This window comes from Cavia porcellus, unplaced genomic scaffold (genome assembly GCF_034190915.1).
Source record: "Cavia porcellus strain 051 isolate PalLab524CR breed Dunkin Hartley unplaced genomic scaffold, mCavPor4.1 scaffold_10, whole genome shotgun sequence".
Lineage (NCBI taxonomy): Eukaryota > Metazoa > Chordata > Mammalia > Rodentia > Caviidae > Cavia > Cavia porcellus.
In genome coordinates, this window is record NW_026947493.1 from 56,131,837 (window position 1) to 56,153,565 (window position 21,729).

Genomic DNA, 21,729 nt, shown 5'->3' on the forward strand with positions numbered 1-21,729 from the left:
ATAACATAAGCAGCTCACTGGCGTGTGTGCCACAGGTTCACCACTACCGTCCTACAGGAATGTGGGATACCCTGATTTAATTCACTCACTTATGAGTTTATAAGTCTCACTCTAGGTGCTACTAACCTGCTACCTATGCTTTCTTACTTGCTCAATTTAAAGACATACTTCAAAGTTCATGGAGGATTTTTTTTTAAAGAGGATAAAACTAAGGAAAACAGAAGAATAAAACCAAAGTAAACCAGTATAAGTGATACAGGACTTCAAAACCTTACAAAATCAACAACAGTTACCATAATGCCTTTTGTTATCTTCAAAATAGCTGCAGATACCTTCAGAGGTAGTAAAAATCAAACAGAACAGAATACAATAGAAACAATAAAAACAAAACAATGAATGCAATAAAGGACTTCAAAACAAGCCAACAGCAAATGCAAAATGGCTACCATAGTATGTCTTGCTATCTTTTAAATAGCTACTCATGCCATAAGATTTAACAATATCAAATAAAACAAAAGAGAATAAAACCCAACCTACAAAATAATAGAAATGATATGGTTTCCAGGTGGGGATCATCTCTTGGTGAGACCTATTTCTCTCCCTCTGCAGTTCAAGAATGGTGCTGATTCATGGAGAGAGGTCTGGACGTGGTTGTCCCCACGCAGGCAGTGGCCCAAACATGGCGTTGGCTTCCAGAGAAGGATCACCTCCTGGCCGGATATTTTTTTTTTTTTTTTTTTTTTTTGATACACGGTCTCACTATGTAGCCCAGACTAGCTTCAAACTCACAGTGATCCTCCTGTCTCAGCCTCTCAAGTTCTGGGATCACAGGCATGTATCACCATGCCTGGCTATATAGGATTTTGAACACTTCAGTTCGAATCCAGTAAACAAAAAGTTTAAAACTAGTTATCTGGATAAAGATCCTTTTAGACCCATGGTGCAATCTTCTGACATTTCTTCTTGTAATTTTACAGTTTTTAGTACTCACACCATCTAGTTACAGCTTTCAACCTCCTTTCCACTGAAGCCCAAACCACTACGAGGCACGTTGACACACACACACACACACACACACACACACACTCCCCAAGGGCATGGAGAAATCCTGCTGGTGGGCGAGGAGAGAAGAAGGGGTCAGTAAAGGGGACAAAAGAGAAATGCGTTTGCTTTCTTTGCACGGCTTTTCTATCCCCACAGGACCTGCAAGAAACAGAACGAGTAGTAAGAGGAAACAGATGGAGACCAGAAAATGTGTTTGACTTTCTTCCAGTAATTCTGAAACTCTGCCACTCAGCTGCAACCCTACAACCCAGTAAGGAAGTCAAGTGTATAAAACAAGGATCAGAAGAGGTAGCAAGAGGCAAGGGAAACAAACATCCCACCTTTGCTGCTCAGGATTCCTAGCCTGCTCTCCATAATTCCCTGAATGTCATAAAAAGTCTGTAGCAGCTGAAAGAAGGGGAGAGAGGGAAGAAGTGGCCGTCAGGCCACCTGTCCCTCACCCCCGTGCCCTCTTCTCACTCCCGTACTTTTGCTTGGTCACATGAGTCGTTGTGCTCACAATTCACTCCACCCCTGCCACATTCTGGAATCCACTTACAGGAGCCATGCTGGGGGCCTGGAAGATTAGCCCCGCTCCTGAAGATGGGCCCTGCATCTTGTCCAGGTTGAATATTACGCTGCCCACTGTCCCTTGGACCACGGCAATCAATGCCCAGGGGAGCCTAGATCAATGAAAATTTTTGGATTAAAAAATATTTTCCCTTACAGGGTTATTATCATGAATAGACTTAGCAAGCCTCCTGACTGACAGAACCAGGAAAAGGCAGAAGGTGTCTGCTAGTTTCTCTCAAGTTTATAAGTTTAAGTTACTTGGGTATATTATTTGTTATGCGCTGTTTATTGTGACAAGCTGGCATAAACTTACAATATGTTTAATAAATTCTACTACAAAGACATTAAAAGCTATGACTAGCGAGACTCTGAAAACAAATATGAAAGGCTGGCAGTGGGGCTCAGTAGGAAAGAAAGTACTTGGCTAGCACGCGTGATGTCTTGGGTTTAATCCTCAATGCAGGAAAAAAAACAGGTCTGAAAAGAATTGAGGTCAACTGATTTCATCTTACTCAGAAGGTTTTTCTTCCTCAGGCCTTAGGAAAGTGGAATAAGAACCAAGGTTTTCTTCCCCAGAGTTAAAGACCTTCCTAATTATTACACAACCACAAGTAGATTTATTTTGGAAACGAGCAGATGTGGGTTTAGGGCACAGAAGGAATCTGAACAAACATCCCAGGTTATCCAAAGAGACCCAGGAAAACACTCACACACTGGCCACGGATCTGAATGCAAGTGGACCTGAATGCTAAACTATCCTTCTCCTTTTAAATCTAAATTATTTCCCTGGCTCCTGATTCCCTTGCTCTAGGAAGACAAGCTGTTTCAGATGACCTTGTACGTGTAGACTAAGAGCAGCAACTGACAAGGAAAAAAATGTACAATGCAGATTTTTTGCTACTTACAAAAGCTGTTGCTACTTCCGGACTATTGGTATAGGAGAGCGCCAGCCTCTTGATCCCTGTCCTGCGAGCCTTCCTCCTATAGCTGTGAACACCGTCTGCAGACAGCAAACAGGGACTACTGTGTGCACTTCTCATTTAACAACCCTGTGGGCAAATATCAATGCAACACTCATTTTACAGACGAGGAGCTGAAGCACCAAGAAGCTTATTACTTGCTCAGAAAACACAGCTAGTAGGGTAGGGAGTGAGAAAACTAAATATAAATAATCTGGCCCCCAAGCACAAGTGCTTACCCTTTTGATTTTTACTGTTTTGCACCATTAGTTCTGCCATTATAAGCTAAGAAGTCACTGATCTTCTAGTCTGGGGAAACCCTACCCCGGACTCAGCCTTTTCAGGCTTCCCTCTCCATCAGAAGTAACACATGGGGCTGGGGATTTAGCTCAGCGGGCATAAGAGCCTGCCTTGCAAGCAGGCAGTCATGAGTTCAATCCCCGGTACTGATAAAAAGGAAAAAGACAAAAAAAAAAAAGTAACACAGATTAGTAGTCGAGGTAGGACAAGGAGAGTGTACAGATTTGATCCCAAGCACTCTTTCCATTCCTTAACCCTTCTCTAACTTTCATTTAGTTCAAATAAATGCTAATTTCTGTCATTTATCTGAAACCAAACAAATAGGCACATCTTCACAAATCACATGTGGAGCCTGTAGGGTTTTCTTATTTCATAAAATTTTCAGCCAGCTTTCAATTCATGCAAGCAAGATACCTTCCTGTCATCTGTTCATTCCTCCATCAGAAGGAAAAACAAACAAAGTAAAATAGTAATTGTAAGATTGTAGTTGGCATCTCCCTCAGACAGTAGTAAACTACTTGAGCGCTCAACACAGAACATATGGGCTCACTTCTGAATGTCTACTCTGTGACAAAAATCTGCTAAGTACCACAAACTATATTCATATGAATTACTAATTCTTCTCTCATGGTAAATTCTTTCTCTGAAATTCTTTACTTCCATTTCCTACTCAACTATTTCAGACTGAGTTTATGAGATCAGGAGATCACTCAGATTTGGAGCTCTAAAAAACAGAACACAAGTGGGGGGTGGGAGTGAGAGACTTTGATTTGCAAAACAGAAAATGGTTCATTAGAAAGCCAGATGCAGAACTGTTTCCTCATATTATGTATGTGACATGGCACGAAATAAAATCAATTTATAAGCCCACTGAAACCCTAGATCAATGATAGTGAATGTTTTAGAGCTTTTAGTGATACAAACAATCTGCTGTGGCATGTTCTAGATAAACTACTAGAAAGTCTTTAGCAAGGAATGGTAGAGTAATTACAACAATGAAGAAAGAACCTTAAGAAATGCCCAAGGAGACACCTACTTCACATTTGTTTATCTCATTTTAATGAACAGCTTCAACAGCCTAGTGATTTCAGCCCCTCCAATTTTATTGGAGGTCTTAAGTTCAACAACTGAGAATTTAGTAATGGATGTTTTCAGAAAAATAATTTTAGGTAGTCTATAATCAAGAAGACTATAACCTTACAAATTGCTAAGATAAAAGGCAGAACCTGACTTACAGCTATTAGAAAGAAATTGGCTTGTGTGTTAAAACAAAAATTAAAGCAATAGATTTTTTACTAGTGAAATTAGACAGGCAGAATAAACCTGGTAGGAGGAGTCTTATTTATGCAGGCGGGCCACGAAGGAAAACACAGTCTAAGAAGAGGCAGCAGCTTTCATAGGGTCCTAAAGGCAAGAGTCACAGAATCCAAAACCAAAGAGGTCCAATGGGCACCACATAAGAGTGAGCCCTACGAGATCAGTGTCTTCTCAGAAGGACTGGGGTTCAATGGCGAGGTGGGTCAGAACGTTTTCCTATGCTTTAAGAAAAACGACAGTGATGCACACTGATAAAAATCAGCTAATGGTTGGCTATGTTTTCTGGAAGAAAATAGGGAATGCTAAGGGCTACGGCAATCATATTTTAGCTAAAAGGAGCCCCTAATTACCTGTACATATTTCTCCCTGGGGAATTGGGATTCCGAATCCACTTTTGTCAGATTTTCTGATTTTTATTGAGAGAAGCAAGAAATACAGACTTTTATATATTTCACAATATTTAAATATTCTCTTAATGTAAATTTAAAAGTGATAACCTACTGCCCAACATTAAGTGGGCAAGTAAGATATGCTTGAAGATCTGTATATCCTCTTCAACAAAATAGTGACTCCATTTGACAATTTTCTAAATACATATATTTAATTATTAAATTTCATTAATTTCCTTATCATATATAGGATTTGCAGATATTTTCTCGCACCTTGTAGCCTGCCTTCTCATATGCATCACAGGGTCTTTTGTAAAGAAAAAAGCTTTAATTCTGATGATATCCTATTTATCAGTATTTTCTTTTATAGACTCTTTCATATAAGTGCTTTTGTAGATTTATCCACAAGCAGTTGGGCATATTTGTATGACTCTTTCTGCAGTAACCATCCCATTCTACTGATCTATATTATCCCTCTGTCAAAAACCACAGTGCTGATTACTGTAGTTATTTAATAAGCCCTGTAATTAAGTAGACTGATTTTTCACTTATTCTGCTTTTTCAAAATTATTTTACCTACCCTGCTTCCTGTCTTTCTGCATCAATTTTAGATTAATTTTGTTTATATGCACAAAAAATCTGCTGAGATTTTGATAGAAACTGTGTTAAACCAGTATGTTAACTTTGAACAATCAGCTTCTCCATTAATTTGAGTTTTCAGCCACCAAAATAGCATGCTTCAACAGTATTTTGCAATTTTTAACACACAAGTCCCATTTTGTTAAATTTATACCTGATTTTCTCTTATTTCTTGAGTTACTGTAAATGGTACATTTAGAAGGGCCTTTCCCCCTTTAAGTAGACTTAATTATCAGTATAGTTTTATGTTCACAGCAAAACCGAGTTCACACAAAGTCCAGAGTACCCATTACCTTCTGGGTTCCCCCAATATTCAAGCTTCAACCAGACCGGTATATTTGTCACAACTGATAATTCTACACTGACACTTCATTATCACCCACAGTCAGAGTTTGCCATGGTTTACTTTGAGTTGGTACTATATTTTTAATTTTGTGTTCATGCATTCATTGCTGGTATATAAAAATATCACTGATTTCTCTATGTTTATTCTGGGTCTTGTGATCTTCCTGAACTCATTTATTAGTTCTAGGCGGTATTTTGTAGACTCGTTGAGACATCTACTTAAACAACTATGTTATGTGCAAATAAGGGCTGTCTCACCTCTCCCTTTCCAGTCTGGATGCTTTGCATTTCCTTTTCTTGCTTACTGCACTGAATGGAATATCCGGCACTATCTGCAGAACAGCGACGAGGGGAGCCCCTGGCCTTCCCAGGCTCAGGAGAAAAGCGCTCGGTCTCTCAGCACGAAACAGCTTTTTTTTCCCAGGTGCTCTTTATCAAATGTCATCTTCTGTTGGTTGCTCCTTTTCATTTCTCTGCTTTCTTACACCCTATGTTGGCTAACATAACCGCTGCTTGAATTCCATTCTGATTTATCTATAATGATTTTAAATATATCTCCAGGTACAGCTTTTTAGTGGTTACTTTAGTCATTACATTACAAACAGAAAATCTACCACCACCTACTGTTGTTATTACTGTAACTGAATAAAGCATAGAAATCTTAATCCCTTTTCTGGCCTTTATTCACTCTCTTATAAATGTCTCAAACATCTCATGTTTTAATTATTTCTTTTATATGTTGAGGATATCAGACAGTTATTTTTTTACATCCACTTTGAAATAAAATTTTAAAAACTCAAGAAAATCTATGTCTTTAGCAATATTTATGTTCACTGTGTTGTCTTCTTACCTGACCATCTTGAGATCGTTTCCTCTCTGGTCAGAGCACTTCCTTCAGCCATTCCTTTACAGAGACCTCCTGTGACAAATTCCATCAGCTTTTCTTCATCTCAGACTATCTTGATTTCCCTGTTATTTCTGGAGGACATTTTCACTGGCATCTAAGACAGTCCTTGAATCATGCAGTGCCAGTTCCTTTAGAGTGCCATAGTTTCTGATGATAAATCTGCTATTAGCCAAATTTTTTACTTTCTTTGTCACTAGTGTTTAGAAGTTTGACTATCTTGCTGTGGATTTCTTTGGTTTATCTTGTTTGAGGTTTACTCCAATTGTTTCCTACTGCTGCTATAACAAACTGTCACACTTACTAGCCTGAAACATCTCAAGTTGATTATCTTACAGTTCTGGTGGAGAGGAGATCTTGGAAGCACTGGGAGAGATTCATTTTCTTGGCTATTACTATTTCTAGGGGCTCCCTGAGATCTAGATTGTGACTTTACACCACCTTGTCTTTTCTCCTTGAGCTTCCATCATCATATTTCTCACCTCCTCCTTGTACACCAGGTCTACTCAGATGATACAGAATACTCTCTTCACTTCAAAATCCTTAAATTAATCACTTCCTGTAAGATCCCTTTACACACAGTAATGTATGCACGGATTCTGGAATCAGGATATTGACATCTTTTGGGCAGGCATTATTCATCCTACTAATTCTACCTCTTATATCAGTGTGTTTATATCTTTTGACAAGTTTAGCAAGTTTCAGTTACTTTTTCAAGCACTTTTTCAGTCTCTTTTTCCTATTCTTCTCATAGGACTCTAATGTTACACGTTTATTGTTTCATGGGTTCCTGGAGTTTTATTTTTTTCTTCAGTCTATTTTCTATTATTCAGAATGAAAAATTTCTTTGGTTCTATGGTTAATGATTCTTTCCTTTTCCCCTCTATTCTGCTGTTCAGTCTATCCACAAGAATTTTTATTTTGGCTATGTATGCTTCCATTTTCAGATGTCCACAAGGTTCTTCATTTATATTTCCTGTTTATGTGCTGAGGTTTCGATTTTCTTCATTTGTATTTAGCATATTCATAATTACCTGGTGAAGAGCATTTATGATGACTATTTAAAAACCCTTTAGCAGACAATGCTAACGTTTTTGTCATCTTCATGTTGGCCTCTATTGGTTGCCTTTTTCTTCTCCATTCAGGTTGAGATCTTTCTCACTGTTTTGATATGATATGACAGAATTTTTTTCCCACTTAAACCAGAACACTATAGTTTTATGTTGAGACTTTACTTAAACATATTTTAGTTGCTTTCTCTGGTAACAAATCCAGCAAAAGAAGGGAGTGATGGTGTCATTATTGCCAGGATAGAACACATCAGATTCCTTCTATGCTCTACTGAAACCTAAGTGGGGGTCCGTCTTATTGTTTGGCAGGGCAGGCAGTGTGGGTCTCCATTAGGTCTCCAATGATACTTTCCTGGATACTCACTGCTTCTCCTGTGATATCCTGTGATATCCTCTGATGCCAACCCATATAAGAGGAAAATAGTGCCTCATTAGTGTTTAGGGATGATAGGCAGGATGGAAATTCAGGTTCCTCATGTGGACTTTCTTTACAAGGGGTTAAGGTGAGGCTTTTATTACCATCCACCAGGAATGAAAGTATTGGCTCCTTACTCAAACTCTGCAACCCATCCGGGGGAGTGCTCCATGCAGCCTGGTTAGAATAGAATCAACCGGCTGCCCAGTCAATCTTTGCTGGTAGAACGGAGTCACATTTTTAATGTAGTATTTTGGTAGAGTATGGAGATTACTGTTTAAAAGTTTTATCTTGCTAAACAGTACTGTTTCTGGTGCTCTATCTATCTAGAGAGAAAAGATTCATTTTGTTGTTGTTTGCTTATTCGCTTGTTCACTTATTTTTAGTCTATGCCTGTTGGGATTTCCTGCGTGGTGGAATACACGTGGCAGAACACGTGGCTAACCCAGATAACACGCCATGTCATAACACTGCACAGAAGGTCTGTCTGCTTCTCTCTACCTTTCAGAATCTTACAGTTGTTTTACATACAATGTAAAGGCTCTTAGTTGCACTTAGAAGAAAGGGCAAAAACACATCCACTCTGTATTCCTGAAAGCAGACCTGCTTCCTTACATTTTGAGGTTAAAATCTGAATCTTTGTTAAGCAAGGAAATTTGATTTGCCGTATTGAAAAACGTACATCAAATAGTGGCAAAAGTTCATATGAAATCAATTTCAAGAGGTATTAATTTCACAGATAGAGAAAACTTAAAACGTGCCATGGCATTTAATTGTAAGAAAATAAATTTTAAATGTTCTCAAAATATACCAATAGTGTTAGTTTAGTTTTTGTTTTGTGACATTTGAAGAAAAAGAAAGGGACTTCTTTTTTAAGTGTGGGTGATATTTTACCACTATTGCCCAGAATACAGAAATTTTTAGTTCTTTTCCTACTTTGGTAATTATCTGAAGGCCTCTCTCTTTCCTAAATTGTTTGAAAGAAGTAGTCACACAGGCTTTATGTATAAGCATATAATCAGAAATGTTTTTCCCCTAAGGACCTGCTCACAGGATTTAAAACCACTGGACACACTTTAGGAATGTCAGCAATTACTAAAGTGCAGACCGGGTCCTAATGTTCTATCTAGTTTTCTTTAGCCAATTCTTTATTTTAAATGAAATATATATAAAGTTGAAAGAAAAAATAAGTAAATAGAAATCTATCTAAAATACATTGAAATGAAGTCTGTTTTCAACAGAAAATCTGTTTTTTGCAGATCAATGTAAATGTGGCATAAAGTACCAGAGTGAGAAGATAGAGACAACGGCAAGAAACAGGTGGTAAGAGTAATGTCACACTGATAAAGGTACCTTAAAAGAATGGAGGGTCAGTTACTCAGAGACGGCTGCTATGCCTTTACTTAGCATAGGTCGGAGGAAATCAGGCCTCTGATCCCGTGCTTTATGTGCCAATTAGAAGTAAATGGCAATTCCTTGGGCTAGATGCTAAATTCATCACATTACTGCTTAATGTAGCCATTTTCTCTTCCTTGTGTGAACAGAAGGAAACTGCATGGTACAGTACTCAGTGAAATGTAAAATAAAGATTAACAAGCCATTCTAGAGATTTAGCAAAATTAGGCTTCATCAAGCAGCTTGATACAGAGCCAATCCAGCAAAAAGCACCCTAGAAAGAAAACTAATAGCGAAGTTAGAAGTAGACAAAAGTTAAATAACTCACAGAGGCATTAAAATGGCAAGATGCATTGTGTTCTATGACCGAGAAAGCTGATTATTATAACAAGAAGGGTCCATTCTGCACTCCACATGCAAGTCCACATCAACCTACTGGCCCACTGTATTGTCTGCATGGGGAGTAAAGAACAATACATTATCCTACTTATCTCCACGAAGTGAGTAGTCCACCAGAGAGGACCACACGGGGATTATGTGAAGACTTATTTTTTCTTTCATGTGACAAAAACATATGAAATCTTTTCTTACAGAAGTATAGGATGGCAAAGATTTCCATCTTAGCTTCCTGAGACTTAGAAGAATATCTGGAATAAATTTGAGGTCTCTTTGATCAGAAGAAGTCTCTCATGTGCAAAACTGAATTGCTGATAAAGCCAAGTTGACCTTTGTATGGTCAACTGTTTGAAGTTACTGTGTGACTAACATTACAATATGCATTTTAGTCTATTATGGTCTTTTGGTTCATGATCCTTTTCATATGTAATTCTTCTACTAAGCAGAGCATAATTTTAATCTTGCTAGTATCTAAAGACTATTTAATAACAGAATTTTGCCTAATTTAATAGTGAACACACATTTCTAAATCTAAATTTACAGCTCACAATACAGTACAAAAGTCTCTAGTTTGTGTTCTTATCCTAATGTGGGACTAGGATAAAACAGTTCTGGCCCAACAGGATTAGTTCTTATTCTCACTGTTGGGGAAGAAGGAATATAATATGTATGTGTTTAAATACTTATTGTAATGCATATGTTCATTTATTTAATTTCTATTTAAGCTGTAAACCATATGCCCTAACTTAAGCCTCGTTTCAAGTGTCTATATCTCCTAATCTGAGAATTAAGTCATCAATATCTTTCCTTACGGTGCTTAAATATTATTTAAAAATAGTAGAGCACTTGGTTAGTGAAATGTAATTAGTAGATCACACCTCGTACCACGAACATCAGTTTACTACAAATGAAATATTTAAAGTGTGCTTGAGTCTGGTTGTTAAAATGAAGAGACTCCTGGAGAGGTGACTGGATTGAGAGGGCACTAACCTCATCAAGGGGTTAAGCCCATTCATCAGTTCATCCCTGAATGGCTTATTAGGAAGTGGTGCCTGGTTAGAGGAAGTGGCTCATGGCTGTGTGACCTCAGGAACTATATGTGGTCCCCAGACCCTTCCTCTTGGGCTATTTCCCTACTGTCTATTTCCGAGATGCCAAAAGTTGAGTTGCTTTCTTTCAGCATGCCCTTTTGCCATGACATTTCTATCTTGGAGCCAGTCAGCAATGAGCTCTGAAACTGTGAGTCAAAATAAACCTCTCCTCCTTTAAATTGTGGGTGTCAGGTATTTTGCTCTAGCAACAGGAAGCTGACTAATGTAAAATATAAAATGGAGACCATAAAGTTTTGAGAGGGCAGTGTGGAAAAATCCTACGAGCTCAGGCTAAGAGGAATTTCTTAAGGAAAAGCACATAAACAAAGACAAATACAAGTACAAACAGAGACCAAAAAAAGGCAAGTACATTAAATTTAAATGTTCACTGTGAAAATACTAAAAGATCATTGAGTTGTACATTTTAAAGTGGTACATTTTATGATATGTGACTTATATGCCAATAAAGCTGTTATAGTTTGAGCAACTCTAATCCAAAATTTCTAAGTCCAAAACACTCCCAAAACAGTTTCTGAGCACCAATATAGCACTTAACAATTTTGCTTTTGGAGTATTTCAAATTAGGGATGCTCAATCAGTAAAGTCTAGTAAATATTCTACAAATCTGAAAAACTCAGAAAAAAAGATGCCCCATAAAAAGATACAAAACAGGCCAATGAGAAAATATCTGCAGCATTAAATAGCAATGGAATAATTTTGGGACTATGCAAAAATGCCTGCATATTGAAAATCAAAAATAGCCTTAACAAAAAGATGGGTGATACAAAACACAAATTGCTCATGTTTATAAGAAATGATGTTCCAGCTCACTGATAACTAGGGAAATTCAAGTTGAGGCCCATACTGAGATAATACTTCCCATCTACTAGACAAGAAATTAAAAATATAATAATATCCAGTTACAATGTAAATGAAGTATACTGGGAACTCTTCCATACCATTTGTGGAAGGATAAATTGATATAATCATTTTGAAAAGTTCTCCACTGCAAATCAAAATAAATCTGTCCTTAACTGATGATAAACAATTACTCGTAGGTATGTGTCTGAGAGCAGGGTTCAGAAAACCACAGCTTCCAAGCTAAAAATGGTCTTTACGTTTGTAAAGTTACTTAAAAGAAGGAGAGGAGACGGAAGAAGCAAACAGGAGGAGAAAGAGGAGGAAACAGAGACCACATATGCTCTGCAAAGCTTAAACTGCTTACTACCTAGTCATTTGTACAAAAAATTTGCTGACTTCTATTTTAAAAATTTGTTTTGACCCATATTTATAGCAACACAGTTTATAATAGCCAAGTTTTGGAAACAGCCCAAATGCCCATCAACTGATGAATGGGTAAAGATGTGGGTTTTTATTTATATATATATATATATATAATGGAGTACTATCAATCCGTACAAAAGGGTAAACTTCAGACATTTCTTTAGGTAAATGGGTGCATCTTGAGATCATACTGTTAAGTAAAATAAATTGGACAAACATGTAAATACCACATTGTTTCTCTGGTGTGAGAGAAGTTATTTGGTTATTTGGTTCTCTGGTTATTTGGGAGTGCAAATAAAGGCCAAAATATTTAATAGCATGAAGTAGGAAGAAAATGTTCAAATGGGAAGAAGAATGAGGGAGGAAAGGAAGAAAAAGGAAACAAGAAAAGGAGGAAAAATGGAAACAAAACTTTTGTGAATTAAAAGGGGACGTGGAGCTGAAGGGAGAGTATGAGAAAGAGAGGAAAAAGGGAATTGAGATATATCACATACGAGTAAAAATTCCCTACGATGACTGTGGTCATTACGTATACCTAAAATGTACCAATAAACTAGGAAAAAATATTTGTTTTGTATATTCTTAGCAGTGTATTTACAATAGATGAGAACAACAAAACCTAAATATCCATAAAGACGAAATTGGGTTAAATCATGACAGACTTCATAGAACAGGATTCTGTTCGGTAATGAAGGTAAACTACAGCTAAATGCATCACACTGTAATATTAAAAAAGAACTGAGTAAGAGAAGCAAGGATATACGGCGTATGATTCCACTTTCAGAAAGTTATAGCCAAGGGCTGCTGCCATCTTGGGGCTCTCTGCATGGCTAGTGAAGCTGGTTAGTGCCGGGCAGTGCACACTGGCGAGCCACACCGAAATCAGTCACTTGGCCTGGCCGAGTGCACTGCGCTGGGGCCAAGCACCCAAAGGGTGATTCTATATGCTATCTATCCTGAGTCTGACAAATGTTTGTCCCAGGGCTTCATATATAATTTACAGCCAGTGAGGGGAAAAAATCTCCCTGCTTTAAAGCTAAAGACCCCTGAAAACCACACATTTACTCTGACTTTAAGATACTTTTATACTGTCCAATTACTTTATGTTTTATATAAAAAAACTGAATAGCTATTATCTCAAGAGAGCTTTGGATATGAGTATGCTTCTTTGGTTATGCATTATTTATATACCAACTTTGTGAAAGCATTTGAAGTAGCTTGAGTGATTTATAAGTTTATGAAAAAATGCTAGCAGATACATGCTGAACAATAGTATTGCAACAGTAGTTCATTAAAATTACAGATGGGTATCGATGTTGTATTTACCAGCCTTTAATCCCCCAAAGTCCGTTACCCTCCAAAAGAGTAGCTCCTGGCAATAAAATGAGCACTCTACAATCATTATCAATGAGATTTTTTTCATTACTCTATTTTTTCTCTGATGCATTTAACTCTATAATGTGTTGCTTATTCTTGCTATTAGTAAGCAGTAAAATGACTATCATGTTTGGGTATAGTCAGAGGGAGCAGGTTACAGAGACCAGTAAGTATATTCTGAAAGCATTCTTTTTAAAAAGAGCCCAAATAAATATACCTTACCTACTTAAAGCAATCGTTGAAACAAACAGATCCCATTACACACATACATTGAAGAAAAAAAGCTAGCTTAATGTGTCAGTAAAAAGATTCCAAAATGCTAAATTCTAACAAGGGCAAAGAAAAATTGTTAAAGAAAATGTCAAAACAGAAGGCTTCGGACACACCGAACAGGTTCATTTGTCATCGTTAAAGGAAAAAAATGTTAAATCAGTGAAGAACCATTTCTTTCTTGGCAATAATAGCTAGTCTGTGTGTTTTCAGCTTTTTGAGAAAGTACTGTACCAAATTCTCACTATTTACCCTTATAATTCAATAAGGTAAATGATTTTTATAAGTAGGGATTTACTGAATTCTGCTAAGAACTGTAAAAGATATGAAATTTCATCTAATTTGTCAGCTAAGATGATCTGTAAAGTCTCACTGATGCTAGAAGATGACACACAATTCCCAGGTCTGACAAAGAATTTATTTGCTCAAGGCATGGAGAGCTGCATGATATCTCTCACAATCTTCCCAACTCTCTCTCTCATAACTTCCTGTACTCCCTCTCTGCTTCATCAATCAGCAGCATTCTATAGATATTCAGCAAGTGCTTTACAACATCTTCTTGGGTAGACTATGAAACAGGAAAAACACGTAAAATTCTTACTGTGTGCTGTGCTTTCTGTAGACATTCTCTATACAATATCTTTTATTTCTTAAACAAATAACCAAACACCCTGAGATACATTTTGCTACTTAAATGAGGACAATAAAACAGACAGACTATTGCCCAAGAACACAAATATCTGACTGGTTACTACAAACTAGATTCAATAGCTAACACTGCCGAAATAAATATTAAGATGAGATGTCTGTCTTTAAGGAACCCATAGTCCAACAGGAGAAAGAGAAACCACTGATCAGACAATTACAGGACAGTGTGAAAGGTTCTGTAAAAGGATGCAATACAGCATTACGGAAATGGAAAAAGGAACCGCTAAAACAGATTGAGCTGAGGTGGTTGCATGATCAGGACTGGCTTCTCCGAGAAAGGGAACCCGAAATACAAAGTAGGAATTAATAGAGGGACTCTAGGAAGTGATTATGAAAAGCACCAGGCCAGGACTCTTACATAACCAGGACACAGAACTCCCAGCAGAGTGTAAGAGACTAGGCTGAGTGCCCTTATCACCGAAGACTTTCATACCACATTAAGTGAGGAGTTAGAACTTCTCCCTGGAGACCATGTTCAGGAAGACCAAGGTAGGATTTTAAAGAATAACATGAACAAATCAGCACGTTAAAAAATTTTCCCTGGCATCAGGGGAAGACAATTCTGGCCACATCTGGCACAACAGACTAGCGAGAAGACTTTAAAAATAATAGAACCATATGTCACCAAGATGATAGCACAGGAATTTGAAATTAAAAGTCAGATTCACTATTTAATAGGTATAGCATAAAGAATTTGAAGGATGAAGAGGTATCATAGTGATTTTCTGTTTTATGTCTGGGGTCTAGTGCATGGGTGACAGTAAGTCACAGGCTACTGGAAAAGATACAGGGCAGAAGAAAGCGTATGGGGCAGACTGATGCACTGGGTATTTGCATAAGGTGAATTGGAATATCATACAGCAAATATTCACTCTGAGTCACATGCCATCAGGGGACTCCAAAGAAACTCTAAACACAATTCTTTCCCTCTATGATCTAGCTGATAATATAATTTTTGAATAAATAATTCATGGCAGAACTAGAATCTGTGAAACCTTTAGCAGTCAGTCAGTGGTGGGTTTATCAACTGGATTTACAATAGTAAATCAGTCACAGAACAAAGCAAACACACTGGCATTATTAGTTTTGGCATCTGCCTGAATAAAACAATCTCATTTATTAATATCCAAATAATAATATCACTTTCTATAATGAAGCTTCAGAGAGATATTTATTCTGAATGCAATTTCATCTCTAAAATTGCTAAATATGACAAATCCATAGACTCTCTGCACCTCGAAGAAAAAGGGTTTCTAAGTGTCAACTTACTAATTATCAAATGTTGATGTAGCTCTATAGATCTAGAAGTATTAGCTTGGCCCAAGATTTTATTCCTCATTATGTAACTGATTTGACAAACAAAAAGTATTACAACTTTGTTAACCAAGTTAATCGATGAGCAGCATGTTTTGCTCTGTATCAAACAGGAAAAACATTGGAAATCATTCCCCAGATAAAGTCAATGGTACATACCATTCTGCATAAATCAGATGGACATGTGCTCTAACTTAGTCTAACTTAATAGCTCATTATTTGAGACCCTAACAGGTCTCAAAGCCAACCAATTTCTTGTGGTGAGTTTCAATATCATGTCAAAATGGAAGGAGTGAAGACAAGCTACAAGTTTTATCAGAACTCCCATTCAATAATAATTGAAAAGTTTCCAGCCTACTTAAGTTAAGCAAGTCATACTAACCCTTCAACTAGATTCCCTCTCTTACAAAGTGGGAATTGCAAGGTATAATGATTCATATTACTGTGCTTGCAAAATATGAGGTTTCTAATAAATGTTTAATAAATGGGTTCTCAAATTCATATAAGGTTGGCCCTCTGTATCTATGGGTTCTATATGTATGGATTCAACCAAGCCCTGAATAAAAATATTTGGAAAAAAGCCTGTATCTGTACTGAACATACATAGACTTTTTTCTTGTTATTGTTCCCCTAAATAATATAGTATAACAACTACTTATATGGGATTTACATTGTTCTGGATATAAGTAATCTAGAGATGATTCAAAGTACACAGGAGGATGTGCATACAGGATAAGCAAATATTATGCCATTTATAAAAAGGCCTCAAGCATTCTCAGATTTCAGAAGGGGAGACCTAGAACCTAACTCCTATGAATATCAAGGGACAACTCTTCTGAAAATAATAACAAAGAATGCTGGTGTACATAGTCTTTAGGGCACCATTAAAATCAGCTGTATAGAAATAGAACTAACCCAAACATGCCCTGTATAAGACATCCTACCTTGAGTGGGTGCACCATTGAGAATAATATTTAGTACAATTTATTTTAAAGGCTTGGGCATGGTCATAAAACCTAGAAATAGGTGAATACGCACAACAAATGACATCAATACTATTTTACAATACATAGTATTTTTAGAATGAGCTCTCTCTCCCTCTCACATTTCCCAGACAATCTATATAATTAGACTTAAATGATTCCCTACAGTCATAAAGCAAGTTTTTACTCTGCAGATCCACTGTTCTTAAAATGATAGGTGACAGTTTATAGTACTCTTTTGCTTTCAAGGCTGCTGCTTGAGTTCCTCTTTCACTTAGATACAAATGTAGGCACAGATAAGGGACATGTTGCTTTCACAATACGATCCACCTTGTCTTGCATGCTATAGCCCCAGAGATGGCCTTGAGCCCAGCCTGAGTGATGAGAATGAGACTGGCCATACACACTGAGCAATGCAATGTCCCCCTCGCCCTCTCTGGACAGCCAACCCTATCACTAGCAACCGAATCTGATATTTGCAGATGAAAATCACCTTGGGAAAGAGTAATCATCTAACATTCTGAACTAATCAGAGCAGTATATACTATGAAAAACATGCTGTGGTTGGTAAGTAGAAAAACCTACTTCTCCTCTGCCAATTCTGCAGGCAGAAGAGCCAGGCTTCAGGAGGAGATACAGCCCCTCCATCATGTCTGCGAATCTTATCTAAGCTGAGTTCATGCTCCACACAGGCAGTTTACCACGTGCAGCCTGGGGTGAATGGTGGCTGGCGTTTTGGTGGCACAACAGTGCAGTTCACTGCCATCTTCTCCGGTCCCCTGCAGGTGGCCCAACAGAGAGCACATAGTGAGGGTTGGGTTGGCCGGGAGGATCTCTTCTTGCCCCTTTTCACAGTTTTCCTTTCTACCTAGGACAGATGCCTTCCTAAAAGTCAGGCCAACTTGCACTTGGCGAAATTAAGTCTTCCGGGTAAATACGTTCAATGTCCTTTCCACAGAAGAAAACCAAGCTGAAATCTTCCTCACACATTTACATAGGAGCAGGCAGGTAATTTACTGAAGCAAATGTGTTTTTAAGCCAGCTTTTAAACAAAATTTCTAATTATTAGTATGCTTTTCACTCAGCAACCTCTTCAATATCATTTTCACAACTCTTGGCTCAAGAGCCACTTAAGAAATAAATGATTCATGGCAACTCAAAGCAGGATAATTTCCTGTGATACTTAATGGTTGTGTTTCTAGGTCTATGGATGATAAAAAAAAATACTACCCCTTAACCCTCTCAACTTCTTTTAGGTAAAAAGAGACTCGGAGACCTGTAAAAATCAAATATCTTCTTGCAATATATTTCTCTCTAGGACTTAAAATCCTAGCTTTGAGGAACAAAATTAAACTTTCCTCAGGAAAAATAAACTAGCAAAAATGAATATTTCTGGTCTACTGAGTGACTGGGATGAACTGAGTCTGGGGTTGGAGAGATGGATCATGCTCATTCATAAGACATATTAACTTGCAGAGGTTTTTTGAGTTTTTGAGGGCTGTTCTTAGCATTTTCACACAGGAAGAAAGATCTACAAAACGAGGCCAATGGTTCTGCCAACCATAACACGCACCAGCTGTGAGACCTTGGGACAGATGCCTAATCACACTGAGCCTGCTTCCTAATTTGCAATCTAGGGAAAATAAGCTGCTCTCGTGGAGATTTTGTGAGAATTAAATGGGATATAAAAGTAACAGTGTAGTCTTTAGATATACTGCTTCTCAATGACTGGCCCATGGACTCTCTATGTCAGAGCCACTTGGAGGTTTAATGAAGTCTTGAGTCCCACTTCATGTCATTACATGAAGACTGGGTCAGGAAATCATCATTTTTAACAAGTGTTTTAACCGGTGAATTAAGGCTATGTATTCATTATGACAGGAGACCCAATCTGGGCTGAGACAGAGGACAGAAGAGGCGCCCATGTCAGCATTTTGATATAAGGTTACCTACTGCACCAGTTATGAATTAAACCCCAGCATCCGTAACTCTTGTTCCAATTCATCTTCTGTGCTGCTACCACAGTGATTCTAAAAGACAAAGCTGTGTGGGACACAGGTTCTTTGCTTCAGTGCACGGGCCCCCACCTTTGGCTTCCTGCCCTTCTAGCCTCCTCTGACTGACTGGGTCCGCTTTGTCCAGGCTGATGCCAATTCCACTCGGTCCTGGTGGCCTTGTCCTGTGTCTGATTAAAAGTCACCTCCTGGGGAGGGTCTCCCTGGCTTCCCACTCACTCCCAATCACAGAGCCTAGAACCTAACACCTGCGGAAAGGTCCTTATTTATGCAGTTGTTTCCTTCCCCAACAAACAAGAGTAGGTAACTTGCTTGCTGCTGTCTCTTCTACCAATGCTGGTACCTGGCCTAATGGAGGAAGAGATTAATTAATTACTGACCTGCCCCATGACCAGACTTTAAAATGTTCACACACTGTAGGTACAAGGACTGACAAGAAAACTGTATTTCTTACCATCTAATAGGACAAGTGCAGGGCACAATTTGCTCTGTGCAATCTGTGCTCGGGGGAAACTGACATAGAAGTAAAATTTCTATTGCCCAACTCCATTAGATTAAAGACTTCATGAAGTTAAATAATTCCTATAAAAGTAAATTCAGAAAGTGAAGCATGTCTTTACGTTTTTATACAACTGAATCACCACATAATATTCAGATCAGATTTTCTTAAAACAGTTTTGCATACTTGTTATTAACATCAAAATTATCTCCCTTAAAGTTTTTTTTACCTACTAACGAAAATAATAAAACTCTTGGGTTTGGAACAAAAATATTGCTTCATAATAAGGCAATTGGATCCACAGAGCATTGCAGAACTGCTCATGTTGTAACTGTTCTCAACTCCTTTAGAAACTGTGGGTCAACGGGGCATCTCCACAGGCGCTGTGTCCTGCTTTCTGGAAAGCACGCACATGTTCTGATCATAGAAACTCTACAAGTGTCTAGCACGCCTGAGGCCTGGATTCAAGCTCCAGCATTGAAAATAAAAGAGGGATTTACAGAGGTAAATCAAAGGCACCTCTGCCCAGTCACTGGACTTGGAATATTTAATAGAAGAATTTACTAACAATTCAATTTTGGCAGTGGCTTCCACTCTCCTATTTTAGAAAAATTACATTCTATAAAATAGCTTCCCAGCAAAGACTCTGCCACCCATCTTTCTCATAAGTGAAAAGTGAAGAGAGGTCTCCACATGAAAAATTAGCTGCTCCTGCTGCGTATGTCATTGTGCTAGAAAATTTCAAGTGAACTAACAGTAGAGAGGGCAGGGCACATGGCTTCGCTTTACAGAGCATTACAAAGAAAAAGAAAAATTCTAGGTTACAGAGTGGAAGTCTAAGAGAGGAAAATCAGGATCTTGGTAGCCAAGCTCATGAGGAGATAACTACAGGCTTCACCCAGAATGGGTGCTTGCCTTCTGTAGTCACATGACTGACTGGGATATAAGCCCAAAGGGGAAGTCACAGCTGCCAGGCCTGGTGAGCATAGATGCTACTTACTAGAACCCACTCTCATGAGCTGAAATGGAAAGCAAATGTAGAAATGAGGGCATGCTTTTTAAAAAATTCCTTCTATCCTTTTTCAAAATCCCCTGTGACTCTTTCTACAATGGCTCTCCTTACCTCTTGCATGCAGGCATTTTATGCTCTAAACTCCCAGTATTCTTAGGGAGCTTTCAAAAATCACCTAGGGCCCAGGTTCCACCCCTGATCAAAGGCCACTTTGATCAGAATTAAAGGAAGGGGCATAGTACTGATAGAGGGTCCACCTCTCCCGTGACACGAAGGTGCAGCCAGTATGGAGAACCACCCCTCTGAAGAGCCTCACTTCAGCTTGGGCAGGGTGGTGGTGGGTGGGGGCACCTCAGTAGCAAGGCAGGGCTCCGGAGTGGGCTGTCAGCTTTTCAACAACAGGAAATGTACTAACAAGAAGAACTGTGTGCAAACTCAGGAAGATGTGTGGCGAGAGAAGGCAGGTGCAATATCAAGCTAGAACAAATTCAGTTCTTTAAAGGTGGCACATAGGAGAGAAAAGGCCACTTGGAATAGGTTACGCCTGTGTGGAGACCACTGACCGACACTGGAGTGGGAGGCAGCTGTATAGACACACCCAGGAACAGTGTCCACAAAGAAAAAAGGTGGAGATGGTGGTTCCACAGCCAATGGTGATGGTTCCACCTCTCTTTGCATTGATAGTGACCTTCAGACAGATATTTTGCTGGCATGAATCTGGGGAAAATAACAAGCAGACGCAACTCAGTTTCAAATACATCAGGCCTTATAAAGACATCCAGGATCACCACCTGGCTCCCTCTGTTGACCTTTTGAATGTGATGCTTATTACTGCCTTGACAATGTTCCTGAAACCCCAGAAAGCAACCTTCTTGGATAGTCCTTTAAACATGCGTTTCTCTGATCCTAATGCAAAGCTACACCCATTTCTCTCCTCTAACTTACAAAAATAGAGTCCTGTATTCATAAGTGGAACCTACAATCTGTAGGTCATTCTGCCTAAGTATCATTGCTTAAGAGCGTACATATTCACTTAAGAATTTCTTACAGACTGGTCAAAGTATTCATTCCCATTCATAACGAGTCTATATATAGAAGCATAGGAAGGCTATGGAAAGTTACTTAGAGCGTACTGCTAGAAAGGAACAATGTTCTGAGTAATGCCATTGGCATCTGAAAATTAACAGAGATGAGAAATTTATGGTTAAAAGACTAATAAGGTTAAGTACCATTAGACCAATCATTTTGAATGATGATGCAAAATTCAACACTTGGCAACATCTTTATGTTGCGCTTTGAACTGGTATCCTACTTCTAAGTTGTGAGTTCACTAGAAATCCTCATGGTTTTCATGTCCTTATCTTTCTTTACTTCCCTAAAAAAAAAAAGAGGGACTAGAATCTTCCTTTTTCATTATTCTGTAGCTGTTT

At 38.3% G+C, this 21,729-nt stretch overlaps 1 protein-coding gene across 6 annotated transcripts in view; it reads right to left on the reverse strand.

The window, feature by feature from the left end:
• The window catches only part of Pag1 (phosphoprotein membrane anchor with glycosphingolipid microdomains 1), a 131,377-nt gene that overhangs the window by 96,363 nt on the left and 13,285 nt on the right, over positions 1–21,729 (reverse strand). The window contains exon 2 of one of the 6 annotated variants that reach the window (XM_013144007.3): positions 2,523–2,666. The exons of the other annotated variants lie outside the window; for them this stretch is intronic. The gene's annotated coding sequence lies outside the window, so the exon portion shown is untranslated. The remainder of the gene's footprint in view (positions 1–2,522; positions 2,667–21,729) is intronic. 6 annotated transcript variants of the gene reach the window in all.